Source organism: Pinus tabuliformis, chromosome 5_1 (assembly GCF_031772625.1).
Source record: "Pinus tabuliformis cultivar Carrire ecotype Pingquan chromosome 5_1, CPIR1, whole genome shotgun sequence".
In the NCBI taxonomy this organism is placed as follows: domain Eukaryota; kingdom Viridiplantae; phylum Streptophyta; class Pinopsida; order Pinales; family Pinaceae; genus Pinus; species Pinus tabuliformis.
In genome coordinates, this window is record NC_142305.1 from 468783159 (window position 1) to 468791993 (window position 8835).

The following is an 8835-nucleotide window of genomic DNA, read 5'->3' on the forward strand; positions in this document are numbered from 1 at the left end:
GCAGAATCTATTTCCGCTATTAAAAAAATCCATTCAAACTCTCAATTCCAACTATTAATAAAATCCAACTATTAATAAAATCCATTACCACTATTAAAAAAAATCCTTTCATTCAATGGAGATTGATCTATTTAGTAAAATATCATCATTTACACTGAGTTCAAAACAGACACATATAGCAGAAAGTAAGACTAGAATATACTGCACTCCTAATTCTAAATGTACTGATCCAGCACTCCTTTGACCAAAACATTTCAGCACACATCCGTTGACGCTCGACTCTAATGCTTCTTTGTAGAATGTGAGGAATGACACCTCCACCGGCAATGGTACCTTTTATCAAGTTATCAAGTTCTTCGTCTCCTCTAATAGCAAGCTGCAAATGCCTTGGGTGATACATTTAACCATCAGATCTTTAGTGGCAGTTCCTGCAAGTTCTAAAACCTCTGCAGTGATATACTCCAGAACGCCTGCACAATATACAGCAGCAGTTGCTCCCACTTTTCCGTTTGCAGATACTTGAGATTTCAACAGATGGTGAATCCGTCCAACAGGAAACTGCAATAAGTGCAAACAGTTCAATCTAAATATTGCAAGAATGTTATGGAGTTCTTGCTCCAAGAGGTATTTGAATTATTACAAAGCTTCGAGGAATAAGTCTACAGGGAAAAAAAGGTTAGAATTCCTTCAGTTGAATCAACCTTTTGACAGAGGAAACTTATAGAAAATCAATAGATACAGAATCTAGTCAAAAACCGAGAACCCGGTCCCACGGAGTTCTTGCTCACAGGAATATTTCAATTATTAGAAAGCTTCAATGAAGACGTTTCTTCCAATAAAACAGATGCCTAGAATTACTTCAGTTGATTAAGGATTTCTTCAAGAAAAAAACGGTAGAATTTAAATAAATACAAATCCAAGTCAAATGATGACCTGGAGGCCTGCACGGGATGCCCGAGAAATGGGCTTTTTCCTAGGATTTGGAACGCCAGTGGATTTTCCCTTCAGCGGGCCCTTGAAACCATCCGGGAAATTATTCCCTCCCACAACCATTTTGAAGACCAGCTCTTTCTCCCAGATCCGCCTGTCACGCACACATACATAAGAAAACAAGAATAGCCCAATTGCACAAATGGGTTATCCAAATCTGCCGAACGCTGAAAAAGCGAAATGGATTATGCAGAATATAAACAGCAAAAATGGATTATGCAGAATAGAAACAGTAGGAAAGAGCTGAAAGATTTCTACATGTGCATGAAAACAACGTGTAAAAAGCTGGATATAATTGGAAATAAGCACTATTACAAGATTACCTAGTGGCGTTTTCAGAGGTTGTAGATGCGCAATTTTTTCACTGTCCACGCTTCCAAGCAAACAGTGACGTGCTTGTGGGCTTGTGTGAGCTCTCTCTATATAGATAATCTATGACTACATTCCTTGTGCATGGGTGAATATATACATGTGCGTATAATTCGGAAGATTGGCTAGGGTTTAAAGGGCTGTGATAGAGAATTTTAAACCAATCTTTGGTTAAGAACCCACCACGATTTCTTTACAAAGTAGTGTAAGGAAGCTTTTTTTCAAAACAAAGAAAAAAGAAAAAGAAAATCATGTACCATGATGATGAAAATCCATTGAAATTCACTACCATTAATTTATGTTTAGAATTTCAATCATCTTATGTTCTTACTTATTTCATTCCGAGCGAGTTTGGAAATGCAGTATAATTAATTTTTGAATAAAAATCTATGTTTCAATTTGAGTTTGGAAATTCAGGATAATTAATTTTTGAATAAAAATTTATGTCTCAATTTATATATACTTTGTGAAGTTTTGGAAGGGAGCTTTTAGATGAAAAAGTAGGATGCCTTCAATTATCATTCTCTTTTAATTTCAACCATTCTTTCACATCACATTAATTAGCTGTTATTGTCTAGTTTAGTTTTAAGAAGTGAGAAAATATTTTACCCATATATATATTTTTCTTTCTCGTTATTTCTAGGAATCAAGAAAGAGCTCATGCACCTTATTCTCACGAATCACTGAAGAGTTAAGATATGCACGTTTTATATATATATATTTTCATTCATGGTTATTCCTGTGAATCAAGGAAGAGTAAAGTCAAGGAAGAATAAAGTCATGCATGTTATTTCCACGAATAAGGAAGAGTGAGTACCTAGCTTCCGACACAATGGACCTCCGGACTTAAACTAAACCACCACACGGAATCATTGGACAATAACCTTAGAGCTCATGGACTTTATATATATTCCAATTATTGTCTTAAGACATTTAGAATCAAATCAAAGTGTTTTCATATTGATTGAAGTAAAATTTATATTCATAGCATAGCACAAGGAACTATAGACTAACTCATTATTTTGTCTAAATTTCACTAAAAAGGCCCTCAATTTTTGTGTAAGGTATCATCCATATAATTTTGGATTTATTTTAGGCAAGCGGATCAAATTTCTCAAAATGAAAATCTATTTTTAGTGTAGTCTAACATATAGATAAAATAATCATTTACATAAGAATGAGTCAATAATATTTCAGACAAGACTATAATATATAGTGACTTAAAATATATTTTTAAATGCATAAATATATTCCGCACCCAAATTCTACAAATTGAATATATTAAACTCAAGTTTCTAAAAAATATTTCTCTCTTATTAAAATTAACCAAAAAATACCCTAAAAAACATTATTAGTCTATAACTTAGATTGTCTTAATAATTTATTATAATTAATAAATTAAATTATTTATAATAAATTAGAAATTATTTATTAATAGCTATTTTTATTACTTAATTACTTAATTATTTCATTAATATTATTATCAGTGGACATCAATCATTATCATCATCAATATTATTAGTTATTTTATATTATAATGGTAATTGACATAATTTTCTCGTGTGTAGGATCTTTTATCTGGACATAAAGTTATATAAATATAATGATAATAATGGGATAATGGTATTTATATAAACATAAATATAAATTGCCATACAGTTATATAAATATAATGATAATAATTGGATAATGATATTCATATAAACATAAATATAAATTTATAAAGTATGGGAACTTTCTAAAATATTATTATAAATTAACTTAGATCTATCTTAATTCAAAACTTACTAAGCCCCAAGAGGGACCAAATCTCATTTCACTCTAAAATAAATGTGCACTTCAAGAGATTTGATTCTCTTATTGATTGGTAGATTTGGAGTTAAAATGGACCTAGGTTAGTTTAGTTATTAATAATTGATAATTATAAATATTAATTTTAATTTTAATTTTATGTAATTTTACCTAGTCAAATTAATTAAAAATTATAATCATTAATTTTATTTTTATATTTTTATAATTATATTTTCCATTTATTTCATTGTTATCAAATTTGACTAAGTCAAAATGTTTACATAACATCGCAAAACATAATTTAACCTTACAACATCTCTTCCATATTGGGTAGGAGAATACCTCTCTAGATACAACACGTAATTTATTATTATAAACATATTATAAAATATATTTGTCATATAGTGTTTACATAAATATAAAGTCATTATAACTAATAATATAATTATATATATAATTATATGTAATCAAGTCTCTTTTCACTCTAAAAGAGGGTTGCATGTCACTACATTTGATCCTTCTCGAGTCTTGGTAGATTCAAAATTAAGATGGATTTTCATTGCATTAATTTCCTCCTTTAATTAGGCTATATTCGATGTGAGTATCATGGGTCAATATCATGTGTCAATACCATAGGTAATTTTTATTTTTAGTTTTATTTTTATAAGGCTATTTTTATTTTCATTCTTTTATTTTCTTTTGCCTCAGCGTAAATATTTACATTACATTATATTAATCATTTTATTTTATTTTATTTATGTAATTTGATTTAATCAAAATGTTAAACATTACATCCACTATGGTTAAAATACAAAATATTAAAAGACACAATACCACTATATCTAACGTGTGATGTCACATCTCCATGTAATTCAACATAATTCATAATTAAAAAAAAAAAATACATTCTACCATAGTTCTTTATTATAATTGTAATTTCACTTACCCTTTAAACATAGTAAAACAATCATATATTATTACAAGGCTGCAGATTATTATACAATACCATTTCCATATATTTCAATGTGTTTACAATCAAGCCTTGGTATTATTGATTAATTATACACATAGTTATTACACGCTTCATACAAGATTATTAATGTCATTCTTCTCTACCTCCAAGTTATGGTAGGAGCAGGCCTCAACTCCCTCATTGTTTGCTCTCCAGGTGTGCCTCATGCCTCATTCTACTCACTACATCGACGGTGATTAGACCACAGCGCTAATCCAATAGACAATGGGTCTTCTCATAACTTCATTTGTAATTTACGGAGGTCTTGTTTTATTTTCATTAATTCAGTTCTCAACTCTCTAGTTTTTAGGCTGTGATACTAGGGTTTCGTCCCTGTGTGATTTGAGCAATAAGGAATACAATTTGGCTTTCGTGAAGGCCTCTGAACAAGTTGTTCCACCACCCATATGCAACCCTTATCAGGTAATCCCTTATACTTTCTCGTGCTTTCCTTGAGTTTCCTTGTTCGCAATTATAATGATACCACCTGGCGGTTCTTGGTATTGGGGTTACAGGTTCTTCTAGTGAGGTCTAAATGTTCCAAGGAATTTCAGAGGTGGTTTTCACCAATTTATGATACCTACACTATCAAGACTTCAATGGATTCACGGGTATGTTCATTTTCTCTTGCGGGCATCTCTTGATTGGGTAGAAAAACAAACAGTCTTGTCCTTAGATGAATTCTCTTCGAAGGGTTTTAGATTTCAACTATGTCATTCTTTGTACTCCAGACGTATATGTATTATCAGAGCAAAAAAGGCTTAGCTCCTGAAAAGTTGCTGCTATACTTTGTATTTAAGTTATATGTAATTTTTTCTTTTAGGGAAGCACTTGTTGACCATTCGGGTGATTGTTCTGGAATTCTGGGTTTATTCAGCAAACCCTTAGGGTTAGACTAGAAGGTCCCTAGTACTATTTGACAGTGCTCAAATAATTGTCTTATTTACTCTAGAACTTCATCCAGTACTTGTTTAATTGTGTTATTTACTTTGGAACTTCTTCCAATAGTAATGAATGCCTTCTATGATTTTTCTCATGGCTGATTTGACTCGTTATATAACGCTAAGGATTTATTAGTTCAAAATTTGTTTATATCATTTTTGACATGCTAATCATGAACCTCCTACATCTCTCTGTTTCCAGGGTATGATGTGTGTCATTAACTTCTTTTATTATTTGTGCAATAATCAGGCCCTAATTTTTATATATGGTCTTTCAAAGACTCATTCCATTCTGGTTATGTTACTTCTAGTTTTTCTAGAATGTTTGTCACGGTTTAAAGATTACAATTCACAATTTCTATGTTTTAACATTTTATATGTAATTAGGCTTATTATTCACGGAAAATGAGGGCTTAAAAATGGGAATCTTGCCCTAGCCCATGGGTGTATCAAGTCCTATGAGTCTTATTTTGATTTTCTGGTTATTCGTTGGCGATATTTATATTAGATACTTCTTGAATTTTCTTGATGATTTACAGTACCGCATTACTATATGGTTTCGGGTTACCTACCAGTAAGATAAAATTTTTATTATGGTTCTCAAAGATAGTAGTAGGACAGACCTCGGCCCAATTTTTCCTCTATATTTATTATGTGGTTTTAGTTCTGTCAAGGAAATAATACGTATTCCTTTATTGTAATAAAAGTATGCCCAGATTCTCTCTGGTAATTCTGGTTCTTTCTTAGTTTAATTCTTTCCTTTCTAAGTAAGTTTCTAAGTCTGTACTACATTCTTAAATCTATATGTGAACTAGAAAAAATTTCTTTGTACGATTTATGGAAATAGCTACTCCCCTACTTCACGATATTACTGTACAGTGTTTAAATCTCCAAGTTTTCAATAACATTATTTTTCCAGAACTAAGCATTTACTCTATCATCTCATATTTAAATAAAGTTTCTCCAAGTTGTTTTACTTACCTGGGAACAGTAAATAAAGTAAAATTGCAACTATTGAAGTCACCTTTGTAATTTAATAGATTCTAGTCCTCCCAACCTTGAGACTTTCCTTTAGGTCCAAGTCTCCCCCTGATCTTGATCACAAGATTGATGTCTTCTTGCAAGGCTTCACACATAGTGCCACAACTATATGGTCACCACCAGACTTAGCCTCTTTTCCCATTTGACCCTTCAACACAGATTCTCTCCCCTTCTCCTCTGTTACTCTGAGGTTTCCTGTCTACCCTCTTGAGTCCTTTCCTTGGAGAATTCATAATCAGGGAGGTAGTTAGGGTTAGGCAACTGCCTATCCTAACTTTCTTGATATGAAAAGTTATAAGATTTGTTAACACTCCAAAATAGTTTTCTTTATAATTATCAAATTTAAATACTTAATTCAAACAATAACCATAATATCCAATATTTATTTTATTGCGGTAAAATAAAAATAATTACGGTTTTCTAGGGACATCACATCTCCCACCTTAAAATCAAACATCTTCTTGATGTTTTTCTGCTATAAACAGTCCCGGAAAATCTTCCTTCATGAGCTAATCATCCTCCCATGTGGCCTCATTCGGCCCATAGCGTTGCCATTGCACTTTAACCTGGGTGATAACGCGTTTCCGCAACATTACTTCTCTCTGATCCAATATAACCAGAGGTTCAACCAAGAATTCTCCTTCCGACTCGACCTACATAAGTAGAAAATTTTAGTCAACTTTTATTATCATTAATTTCTTATTTTACTTTCTTAGAGAAAATCCTTTTACCTATACATATTGCCAACTAATTTTATGTTTAGGATGATAAACATATATTTTTAATACAAATACATGGAAAACATTGTGTACTCAAATGTGGCTAGGCAAGGTGAGCTGGTATGCCACTGGCCCCACCCATGCTAAAATTTGAAATGGACCACAAAATTTGGGTGCTAATTTAGCACACCTGCTCCATTGTAAGGTACTATTTTTGGCGCATACCCTTACATACACATGATCCCCTACTTGGAATTCTATGAAATTCCTTTTTCAATCAGCGGAGTTCTTTTGTTGATCTTAAGCAGCCCTTAAATTGGAATGAACCTTCTTAACCATTTCTTCCATTTCTTTTAACATTTTGGGTCCCACCATCAACTTATGCTCAGGTCCTCCCTAACTGGATTGTGTGTAGCACTTATGTCCGTACAAAACTTCGAACAAACTCATTTTTAAGGAGGTATGATATTCGTTGTTGTAAGCAAATTTGACCACATGTAAGTAATCTTCCTATTTGGAGGTTTGTTGCATCACATAAGTTCGTAGCATATCTTCCACCACCTGATTCACCCACTCTGCTTACCCGCCCGTCTAAGGGTGACAGATGGTGTTGAAGTTTAACTGCGTACCTAACCCTTCAAACAAGACTTTCTAGAAGGTTGACGTAAATTTTACGTCACGATCAGAAATTATAGCTTTTGGTAGGCTATGTAATACGAAAATGTTTTGCATGAATATGTTGGCAATTTGCACTACTCTATAGGTGGATTGTACTAGTATGAAATGAGATTATTTGCTTAACTTTTCCACTACCACCATTATTGAGTCATTTTTCTTTCTAGATCTAGTTAATACCATGATGAAGTCTAGGGAGATGGTCTCCCATTTCCATTCCGAGACTAGTAATGGATGCAATAATCCAGAAGGATGTTGGTATTCTGTTTTTACTCGTTGACGTTCTAGGTAGCAAGTCAAATATTCTGCTACATTCTTTTGCATATCTGGCCAATAGTATTATTTGCGGAGTGCAGTAATTAATTTTTGGTATCCTAGGTGTCCTACTTAGGGACTCTTATGATATTCATCCAATATCAAATCCTTAATGTTGTTTTTCTTAGGAACATATAATCTCTTCTTATAAATTAGCATACCTACATGATTCATTTAATATCCTAGCTGATGTTCATGGTTGTTTGTAGTTTAAGCTTGCTATCCTAAAAACTGGTATTCTAGATCCCGCTCAACTACTTCTCTAATTAGTTCATTGAAGGTGGTCCACACCTCACTATAAGAAATTTCATAAAGACAATGTATCTTTCGACTTAAGGCATCAACTACCTGGTTCTGCTTTCCTTTTAAGTGTTTGATTTCAAAATCAAAGCCACTTAAAAAGTCTACCCACCTAGCTTGCCTGACATTCAAAGTGGGTTGCTTAAAATAATTAGTCAAGCTATGATGGCTAACCATTAAAAGGAATTTCTTACCCATCAAATAGTGCCACTGCATTTTTAGTGCATGAAAAATGGTTGTCAATTTTAAGTCATAAGCTGAGTATTTCTACGCATGCTCCTTCAACTTCCTATATTCATAGGTGATTACTCTACCTTCTTGCCTTAAAACACCACCTGCCCTTTCCTTGCTAGTGTTTGTACACACCACATAATCCTTACTTGGATCTACTATCTTTAAGATCGGTGCAGTGGTAAGTAAATGATTGAGTTGTTCAAAGCTATGTTGGCATTCAACTGTCCATTTGAAGTTTTTTCCCTTCATCTGTAGGGAGGTAATAAGATAGACCACCCTAGAGAATCCTTCAACAAATCGTCTGAAATACCCTACCAGTCCCATAAAAGATCTTCTATCTGCCACGTCTTTCGGTACTGGCCATTCCATTATGGTATTTATCTTTTCTAGGTCTACAACAATTCTGTCTTTGGTAATGATGTGGCCTAAATACTAAATCTTCTCTTTA

The 8835-nt window shown here is 32.8% G+C and overlaps 1 pseudogene; it reads right to left on the bottom strand.

The window, feature by feature from the left end:
• Positions 1-160: 160 nt before the first annotated feature.
• LOC149165532 (putative histone H2A variant 3 pseudogene) lies at positions 161-5650 on the bottom strand (annotated as a pseudogene).
• Between the last annotated feature and the right edge of the window lie 3185 nt (positions 5651-8835).